This window comes from Haplochromis burtoni, unplaced genomic scaffold (genome assembly GCF_018398535.1).
Source record: "Haplochromis burtoni strain Fernald_Lab_line unplaced genomic scaffold, NCSU_Asbu1 Contig_130, whole genome shotgun sequence".
NCBI classification, from domain to species: Eukaryota; Metazoa; Chordata; class Actinopteri; order Cichliformes; family Cichlidae; genus Haplochromis; species Haplochromis burtoni.
Window position 1 is genome coordinate 1415044 of NW_024582491.1, and position 9892 is coordinate 1424935.

Sequence of the window (9892 nt, forward strand, 5' to 3'; positions counted from 1 at the left end):
AGATGAATGGAGAACCCATTCAATGTACTGTTAAACTATCATCTTTTTTGTAAACCTAAAAAATATTCTTGGTAAAAGTGAGACCCAAAGAAACTGATCAGTTACTAAAAATAGAGCAAACCAATGTGTAAAACTCAAATTTCAGAACGTGACATGAACTGAAGTGTCCTGCCTGACAAACTCGAGCCTTACTCTAAATACAGATATTTATCACTCTTTGAATTATGATTGTTTTCTGGATGCCAGCAAAGAAAACTCAACAGTTTTGAAAAAGTAACCCCAGTGAAGAGAAATGTATTTCCAAAGAAAATGTACATGTAACACACATTCATTTTTGCTTTAGTCGTTGTACTGAAGTGTACATTTGAAAAGTCTGATAAGACCTTGGTACACAAAGATTTGTTCTGCTGGAGAAAACATTTTTCATTCCTCAACAAAACAGACAATGCTCCTCATCTGCTGTAAACCCCGGCTCACTGAATAGTCTGAAATTGATGTGACCCTCAGTGCTCTCACATCAACCCAATGAATACCTGGAAGATAGTGTCCACTGTCACTGAAGCAGGAAATACATTAGAGGAATGGGATTTATCTCTCCCTTAGAGCTACAGAGGTCAGGTAACTACAGCGCACTGTTCAAAAAATGCCTGTAATGTCTCATAGTAGAAACATTTCAGTACACCAAGATGTAAACTCATAATCATATTTATTAGCATACTGGTACCTACTGCAGCACATTTACAGATATAAAGCAAGCATCAGAATTTGTTTCAAAGTGGTGTTTTTGGCCACGGCTAACTGTGTTGGTCTGCTTTGGTGATGTATTCTGGTGTTAAAGAGGGAGGATTATGGGAGCTTTTTGGCTGGCTGTGGTTGGAAACACACACAGTGATGACCAAGATAAGAATAAACCAGAATAAACCGGCTTCAAACCAATACACTGGAAGGATTCTGCAAAAATACAGCAGTAACTTTATATCCTTTTGTCACTATGTTCAAGTCTTGTCATGTTTCACACAATCATTCAATCAAAAGTTCATATTAAAGTATTGCTTTGCGAAGTTTTAATGTCAAGCTTGAAGGTTCATTTAGACCTGCAGGCAAAAAAGTACCGAAAGACAAATGTCAGACCTTGTTTTGCACCAAGAACAGTCACATGTAGCAGTTAGTGGAACCATAAATGCACAGTGAGTTGCTTTTTCAGTATACTTATTAGAAAAAAAGACTATTGTGCTCATGAATATACACTGATTAGTGTGTAATTATACCACCAAGCAAAAGAAGAAAAAAGAACAAAAAAATGTAAAGAAGACGGTGCAACCAGCATCTGGATAAAATGTCATCCTCGTCCTCCTCACCTCAATCTCATCTCCTGAACTAATGCCAGGGCTCTAACACATGAAAACTTGCATAAACATGCTTATTTAGTTATATTTATACAGGGGTACGCACTGTAACTTTAAAACCAGGTTGAATGTAGCTGAAATCAGGATAGCAGGAGATCAAGCGCATGCACAGAGAAAGCGGGAGTTACTGCACATCTGGAAAATAAAGGTAGAGCCATGTTTGGGCTGTCTTGGTCAGGTTTCTTGGATTTAAAAAAAAGGGAGAAAATGCTTTATGTCATCACATTTCTTCTGTTCTACTTTGCTCTATTGATCCTTTTCTACTTTTTTTTTCTTCTAACAAATTTGCAGCAACTGTTTCTAACAAGCACTGGTTAAATGGAAGCCTGTGTATCAAGGGAGTATTTGCTGAGCCACCAGTGGCACGGATGATGGCTGAAGGAAATTATAGAGCGATATAAAATCTAAAAAGTGAACCCGAGCAATCCCAGAGCAGTTCACACTGTGGGAATCTGCTTTTTGTGTGTGTGGATGTGTTTTTTGTTGCCAAGGTTCTTCAGTCTGCAGTACCCAGACAGTGATGCACAATAGATTAAAATTGAGTCTTTGAGGCATCTTCACACCTGCTCAGAAACTGTGCTCTCTTGAGCAGTCGAGGGAGATTGTTTGGAGATATGACCGTTTACAATTCAAGTGTGTTTATGGCATAAAATGTTAAGCTTTCTGTTTTGTTGTGCTAGCGTTATCTCCGTCTGCAGGCTGATAAACCTAAGAAGTCACCACTGCAGCTGCAAGGTTTTCTGCGGTGCACTGAAACACAAGCTGCTCCTGGGGAAATGAAAAACACTTTAAGTAGCTGACTCATACTAATCTTCAGATTTTTCTGATTGCTGATGGATCCATTAATGCAGTTTTTAATATAACTCATGCATTCAAAGCTGTGTTACGTGATGTAACACGGACGTAGTGCTGCTCATTTTAATGTATGAAAAGCAGTCTAATTTTCTGTTTGAGTAATAATTTTTATACTTTAAAACAGACTAGTCACATTTACTTACTTGGAAATGGGACTTCTGTAGATTGGAAATAACATAACAACAAATTGTGCTCATGCTGCACTTTATTCTATGCACTTTAAGCACGTCACAGTCATGTGAGAATCTATGTTTGTCCACCCTCACTACTTTTATAAGAATTAAGAGGGTGAGTAGCAGCCAGGTGCTGATAATCAATGAGTATGAGTTTTGACCCCCAATGTCATACTGTGCAAGGCTTAAAGATACTGCAAAAAACCAAAGAGGTGCATCTCTACAGGCCTCACTTAGCATGTGAAATGTTTAAGTTCATGACAGTGTAATTAGAAATAGAGAGAACAAGTATGGCTGGTTTGGAAGGGTTGCCAGGAGAAGGACTCTTACAAGCATTCAAAAACAATGTCCTTTGCACAGATGAGTCTAGAGTGGAAACGTCTGACCGTAATGCATAGCACATTAAGTGAAAACAGCCTATCAGCACAAACACCTAATGATTTGAACTTGCTTTGCAGCCATAGGATCTGGGCACCTGGGCACAATGAACTCCTCTGTATACCAAAGTATTCTAGAGTCATCTATCTGATGGGTAAAGCTTGGCCAAAAATGGTCATACAGTATCACACTGCACATCTACAGCAAAATGGCTAAAAAAAAGAATAGAATAGAATCAAAGTGTTGCAATCACTCAGTCAAAATCCAAACCTCAAAACAGTTGAAATGCTCTGGTGGGATGTTAAGAGAGCTGTGGACAAATAAAACTCAATGAACTAAAGCAATATTATACAGAAGGGTGAGCTAAAATTCCTCCACATTGATGTGACAGACTCATGAAGTCATACCAAAAGCAACTACTTCAAGTTATTGCTGCAAAAAGGGGGTTCTACAAGCTACTGAATTATTGGATTTTTGTTTTTCATAGGACAACAGAGTCCTGTGAAAACTCTTTTTTCCCACAACTGTATCTCCCTCACATTCACAGTTAGAATCACCAATTAAGCTAACAGTCTTTGGACTGTGGGAGGAAGCCAGGGTACCTGAAAGAAAACCACACAGCCACAGGGAGAACAGGCTAACTCCACAGGGAAAAGCCCCGGCTAACAGGAGGAACCTTCAGAAATGTTCTTCCTGTGGGATGACAGTGCTCATCACTGCACAGCCGTACCACCCGTAACTTTTAGTCTGATATTTTTCTCCTAGTAAATTAGCCTCACATGCACTTTTACTTTAACTCTTCATCAGTCATCACCAACTGCTGGTCTTTAGGAACATGACCCACTGTGTTCACCATCTAGGTGCTATTTGTCTCCCACTTAAGGCTGGAAGGGTTCTTTGCTGTAGGTCAACCATCAGTGTTAAACTTGACAGGTCTGCGGTCAAAGTGCTCGTGCTGTAAAAAAAAGACCAAAGAGGCTGAGTCATTCAAGAGTAAAGACGAGGAGTAGCTCACCACTCTGTGAAAGACTGCGTGGGCAAATAGTTCAACATTTTAAGAACTCAATTATCATTTACAGAACATAATGTTGTTAAAAGATTCTGAACACACGCGCAAGGACGAAAGCCAGTATTGAATGGACCAGATCACAGATGTCACGTCTGTGATCTGCACTTATTTTTCCACATAAGTAGAGGACTTTTATGGTATGTCAGTCGTTGCAGTCTGTTGCCATTTCATTTTTCAGTGTTTCCAGGGCCGTGTGTTAACAAGTGACATAATAGATGAGTGGTGAGCTGGCCAGAGCTGGCCAGAATCTCACTAGCAGGAGTTCCCCTGAGTACCCTGCATGCTGTGGGTCTATGAAAACGGCTCTAGCTCGAATGTTCCAGCTTAAAGAAAGCACCCGCAGGGTCAAACCCGCGTGATGTCAGGGTGATCATGCTTGAAAATTAAATGGGCATCATGGGGATGCTTCACTTTTTGGTTTGTTTTTAACGTTACCTCAAGACAGATAAGACATTTCAGTATGCTAAACTGAACTAAGATGGCTCAGTAAATCTATTAAGTCTCACAACAGATGTTAGTTATTTAGTGAACAAACAAGCATTTATCTGCTTCTGCTGCAAGTTACAAAATGAGCTCACTCCTCTTTTATGTTGTAATTTCAAGATGTTATCATTTACTTTGCCTTTGCTGTCGTTCTTGTTGTCTGCCTTTGCCTTGAGTGACTTATGCCAACTCTTCAATCACAGTAGCCTGCACGGTAATTTTGAGCTTCCTGCCATATGTGTTAAATTGGCACCTAGCTGCTTCTAAGATGCATCAGTGGATTTTAAAATACCAGCACCTGCAATCTTTTCTTTACATCAAGCGCTTATTTTGTTAATTGCAGACCTTTTCTTTCCACAGCAGCCACCTCACACTGCTGAGAGTTTGTTCTTGCACCTGTCAATCACAAAAGGATCAAAAGAAAGGTCCAAGGTGTGCTGTGGTTGACCATAGCAGAGTGACAGGCTCTTCATCTATTATTACCTTAGCTGCACTTCTTCTCTGGAACAATTCAAATCCACTGAAAAGCTCTTTGCTGTAAAAATATTTCAAAAAATCGTGAAAGCTAGCTAATGCTAAAGCTAGCTAGCTAATAGCTTGGTTAACAAGATGCATCTATTTTGCCACAATCACACAGAGCAGTGGCTGGAGACGGCATCATCACCAAAAGTATTGTGGCTATGTGCAATGGACTAAAATGGTTGCTTCAAAGATGGGGACTAGGTCTGCAACTACTTGCAATTAGTTGCCATCTTCAAAGCAACTTTAGCGCATATAGGAACCAGTAAATTGGCAATACTGGACTCAATCTGTTATCAGTCTGTGGTTTTGTGGGGTCATGTTGACAATTACATTCAATCTGTTTGGGATAATACAACGATTAAAAGCTACAGTAAGCTGCTCCCTTTTCCACAAGGTGTCACCATCGCTCTGTATATTTTGAGTTTGGTAGATTTTCACACCAAATACCCTTCCTGATTTACCCCCAAGAGATTTGTGGCTACTCCTGGGATCAAACTGGGTATGCTTTGCTAAGTAGTTAGAGGTGTAAACCTCTAGAGCCATAATACAGCAATTAACTGTAGTAAGTTTGGGAAATCTTTCCACACATAACTGATGTATTTGCTGCAGTGATTGACTGCAAAGTGACATAAACATTCAGCAACCTTGGTTTCATATTAGAATATAACCAGAACATAATTAGTTAGTAAGCAGTCAAATCACCTACTGTAAAGAGATGCGTCACAGACCAGTTGCGTTCAGTGGTGCTGACACTGCTCGATTTCAACCTGTTGACAATCTGCCTGCATTTATACATTTGATGGCATTCAGTTGCAAACTTTCAATGGCTTGTCTGAGCGTGATTGAAGTCAGTCCTAGTCACACCATGATTGTTTGGAGACAGGTTGCCTACCACTAGGCAACCAGTGTAACTGCCTTGAGATTAAAAATGGTTGCAAAAATCAATTACTCACCACAATTGCTTGCACTCAGTTGCTAAATGTGAAAAAAATCTGTGTAATCACCAAAAAACCCCAGCTATTTTTCCTATTTACTAGGAGCTTGCCATCCTGTTTTCACTCTCCCATATGGAAAAGAAATAGTAAAAACTTGTATGTGATTACTCATGAAAGTGGCCACTTTCTCATTACTTTCATATATTTTTTTAGTAAGTATACAAAACATACAAGTTTCATTATATAATTTTTCAAGGGATCTTATATGTGTTTTCACTCTTGTATGCTTTTCATACAAGTTTCATACAAGACAGATAAAAACTTTATAAGATTTATATATATCTTTTCCATATGGGCTAGTGGGATTTTAATATGCTGATAATTTTGTCTGGATGTTTAAAAAAAACAAAGACCTACTTACTGGAGAAAGTAGGTGTTTTAAAATATTCTGCATAATCTTAAGCCTAAATATGACAATTTTAAGGTAATTTTTATAAAGGTTTTAGCACCAATAAAATTGTTATGGGGAATTGGGAATACAGCAAGAACTTTTTATCTAGGGAGGTTACTGAACTCACTGTCATGTTCATGAAGTTAATATTGAGATGACTTCTGCTTTATTACATCATGGATTATGATGCTGTTAGCATTAGAAGATGACAAACCGACCCTGGTTGTGTCCATGTATTCATGCTGTATATGGCAAATTTGTGGCCTCAGCAGATGTGCAGATGAACGCAGGAATTTTCAAAAGTACTGGTAGCTGATTGAAAACAATTCTTATCAGTTATTACCAGAAAAAAAATGACAGATGACCGGTTACAAACCCTGAGGTTCCTCCTTATCAGCTTCCTCCTGCTCAGTATGTTCTGTTTCCCTGATGAAAACCTGATCAAATGTTCTAGTTTCCCATCATAATCTCATTGTCTGATCAAAGTTTTCAGAGTTTCACAGCTCTGATTATGTACTCTCGTACATTAGGAAATCATTCCATGGCATTAAGGAGCTGGTAAATAGAGAACCATTTTACATAGCTTAACCAAGAGAACATTTGTTTTTGTAAAAAGACCATTCCGTTCAAAGGAAAAGCAGAAAATAAAACAAGCTGAAAGTTAATATTGATTACAGCTAAAAGGAGAAGCAGTCAGGGGCATATATGACTGAACAAAGCATGCCTTATTTGTTTGAACTACGCTTTTATATTTTGTCTTCAGCTGCCTCCACGGCACCAAAGTCAACATTTTATTCAGTAACACTTCATCATTTTTCACCTTTAATATCGAATGAAAACAAGGTTAGACTGTGAATGAACAGACCACTGCGTCCACAAACTTTATGTATTTGGGCCACTCTTTCCTTTGCTTTGTTTCCACTGTCGCCAGCAGATATACACATAAGGAATAAATATTATCTGACCAAGGACTTCCTGCTCAGTTGTTTTGCTTTTTTCTGACATTTCTGCTCTGAATGCAAAATCAGTTGATGTAAATGTATCTGTGACTTGCTGTTACTACACAGACTAGAAACAGAATCCGTAAAGCGTCCATGACCAAAAATGTTGTCCTTGGCCTACAAAATCTGCAGAAGTCCTTTTAGAGAGATTACTGAGGTCTTGTTACCTTTCTTCCTCTTCTACTGAAAATGTGCTCATATGATAACTTCTACCTCCAGTGGATTGAAACAGGAGGACTTTTTCCCTTGCCTGTTGCCATAGGAGCTCTATTGATGACAGCTTTTTATAGCCATCACCCACACACCTATCTCAGAGTTGATTGAACTAAATCAGGCCAGCCGTGCTGGAATCTAAAACCTGAAGTTTCTTTTCTCAAGGTTTGTCAAGTTAGAGCTCAGGATACGCTTGCTAAACCTGCTTTCTGTAGTACATTCTGGAATAGATGGGCATGCCAGAGTAAACTAAAGCTAAACACTTTGAATTGAGCAAGTATCTATTTTAACTTCCTACTTCTTGCAGATATATATTCAGACCTTTAACTGATGTTCAAATTGGAAAGGGGTTAGCAAATTGCAATATGACACATAAATAAATTGCAATATATTGTGTCCGTGGACATGATTTTCCATCAGTCCACTCTTGTGTGTATTGATTAAAAGGCAAGAAGAAGTCCAGATTTAAGGTTTGAGGGTTGGTGGATGAGTAAGTTCTCTTGCCCTTAATGCTGAAGATGCTAGAGTTTCAGTTATACACATTCAATTCAATTGCATTTATATAGCGCCAAATGACAACGGCATTTGCATCCCATTGCTTTATATAGTAATGTAAAGACCCTACAATAATACAGAGAGCACCCCGACAATCAGATGACCTCCTACGAGGAAGCACTTTGGCAACAACAGGAAGAAAAAACTCCCTTTTAATAGAAGAAAGCTCTGGAAGGCGTCACCTTGTAACATTTAGCCATTAACATCTTCTGTGGTTTAGGTTAAAATGTAATGATTGTCATATCTTAAAAAAAAAAAACTGTTTGGCAATGATGACACTTCTGTGCTTTCTCTGCATAAAAAACACAAAACATATTTCCCATCGTAATGTATTACTTACACATTTGTGCTCACTAGCATGAAATAAACACAGTCATTTGTGCACATGAACAAAAAAAAACCTGATTCTTGTGAATTGCAAAAAAGCAAGTTTACTGTCGGGTCCAAAAGTTGTTTGGTCAGTGTGGACGGTTCCTCCCTTCAACATAGCTGCACGGTGGGAGATTGTTTTCTTTTTTACTCAACTGTTGGACTATTTCAAAAACATAACAAACAACAAAAAGTCCCTCGTAAATCCGAACTAATATTAATTAGGATCAAGCTGGGCTGGGATCTTCAGTGACAGAATATCTCTGATTTATCTGTTCACACCATTAAAGTGACCAAGCAGCCAGGCCTGTAGAGGAAAACATTGCTTTAATGAGTGCGAAGAGTGCTGTGGTGTGTCGTCACACCTAATTAGTTTTCCATTTCTCTTAGTCTGGCCTCGCTGATCTCACTTTCACCCAAACTTGAGACTGCAGCTTGAAGCCTTTCATATTATGTTGAATTTTTAACTGGAAAGACATGGACACTGTTTCATATATCCAGTGAGATCCAGTCTGAACAGAGTGAAAGTGAAAGGATTTATTACCAATTACTTCAACACAGTGAGAGGGATTCTTTCTTGAAACATAAAAGTACTGTTCCCTTGGCAATCCTCTTGGATATGATAGGTAACCATCAAATTTCTACAGTGCTGCTTCTTTGTCCGTCGTCTTTGCTTTACTTGCAGACAACAAACCCAATGATGAATTTGGGTGATTGCTGTCTGGGTAGGTTTCACGTTGAAACAAAGTGATTGATATAAATTCTCTTAAGCTCATAAAATCCAGATATCCAGATTAAAGACCATCATCATCTGCTGATGTCCTCACTGATTCAGTTCATGTGTTGTACCTTCTTTTAGCTTGTGACCATCTCAAGTACGTATCACATGATGTTTTTCATTTGCAAACTTCAATTCAATTCAATAAAACTTTATTGATCCTGAAGGTTGACCCCGAAGGAAATTGGCAAGAAGTGCAGCTGATGCTTTGAAGTTGAGGACATCTCCCTGCTTTCCTTGGTCTTAAAATGTGTAAACTTAACCTGAGGCAAACTCAAACAAGGGAGCATTAATCACACGAACTTGATGGAGCATCCACTCGCTCAACTCTGTCTTAAAGCACTGCTGTGGACAGGCCTCCTGGACCTGTTACACAATTTGGGCGTTTGAAAAATTAATTGGCAGAACTACTTTTTAAATTAGATGAACTCATTAAACAATAACAATAAACAACATAACCCAGATGAATGCTTGGCTCCTCTACATGTTTTTGGAGCAAAATCCAAGATACAACAAACAACACATGGGGTAATGTTTTGTGTTATTGTAAGTCATACTTACAACCAACTCTTATGTAAAGAGTAGAAAGCCAAACTAAAACATTCATTTCTGTCTGCCATATGGGTGTTGGTGCCTGACAGGCAGATAATTTAGAAACTCTTCCGCGGTCCAAAAAAAAGCATCAGTTCTCTAGGGTGAAAATC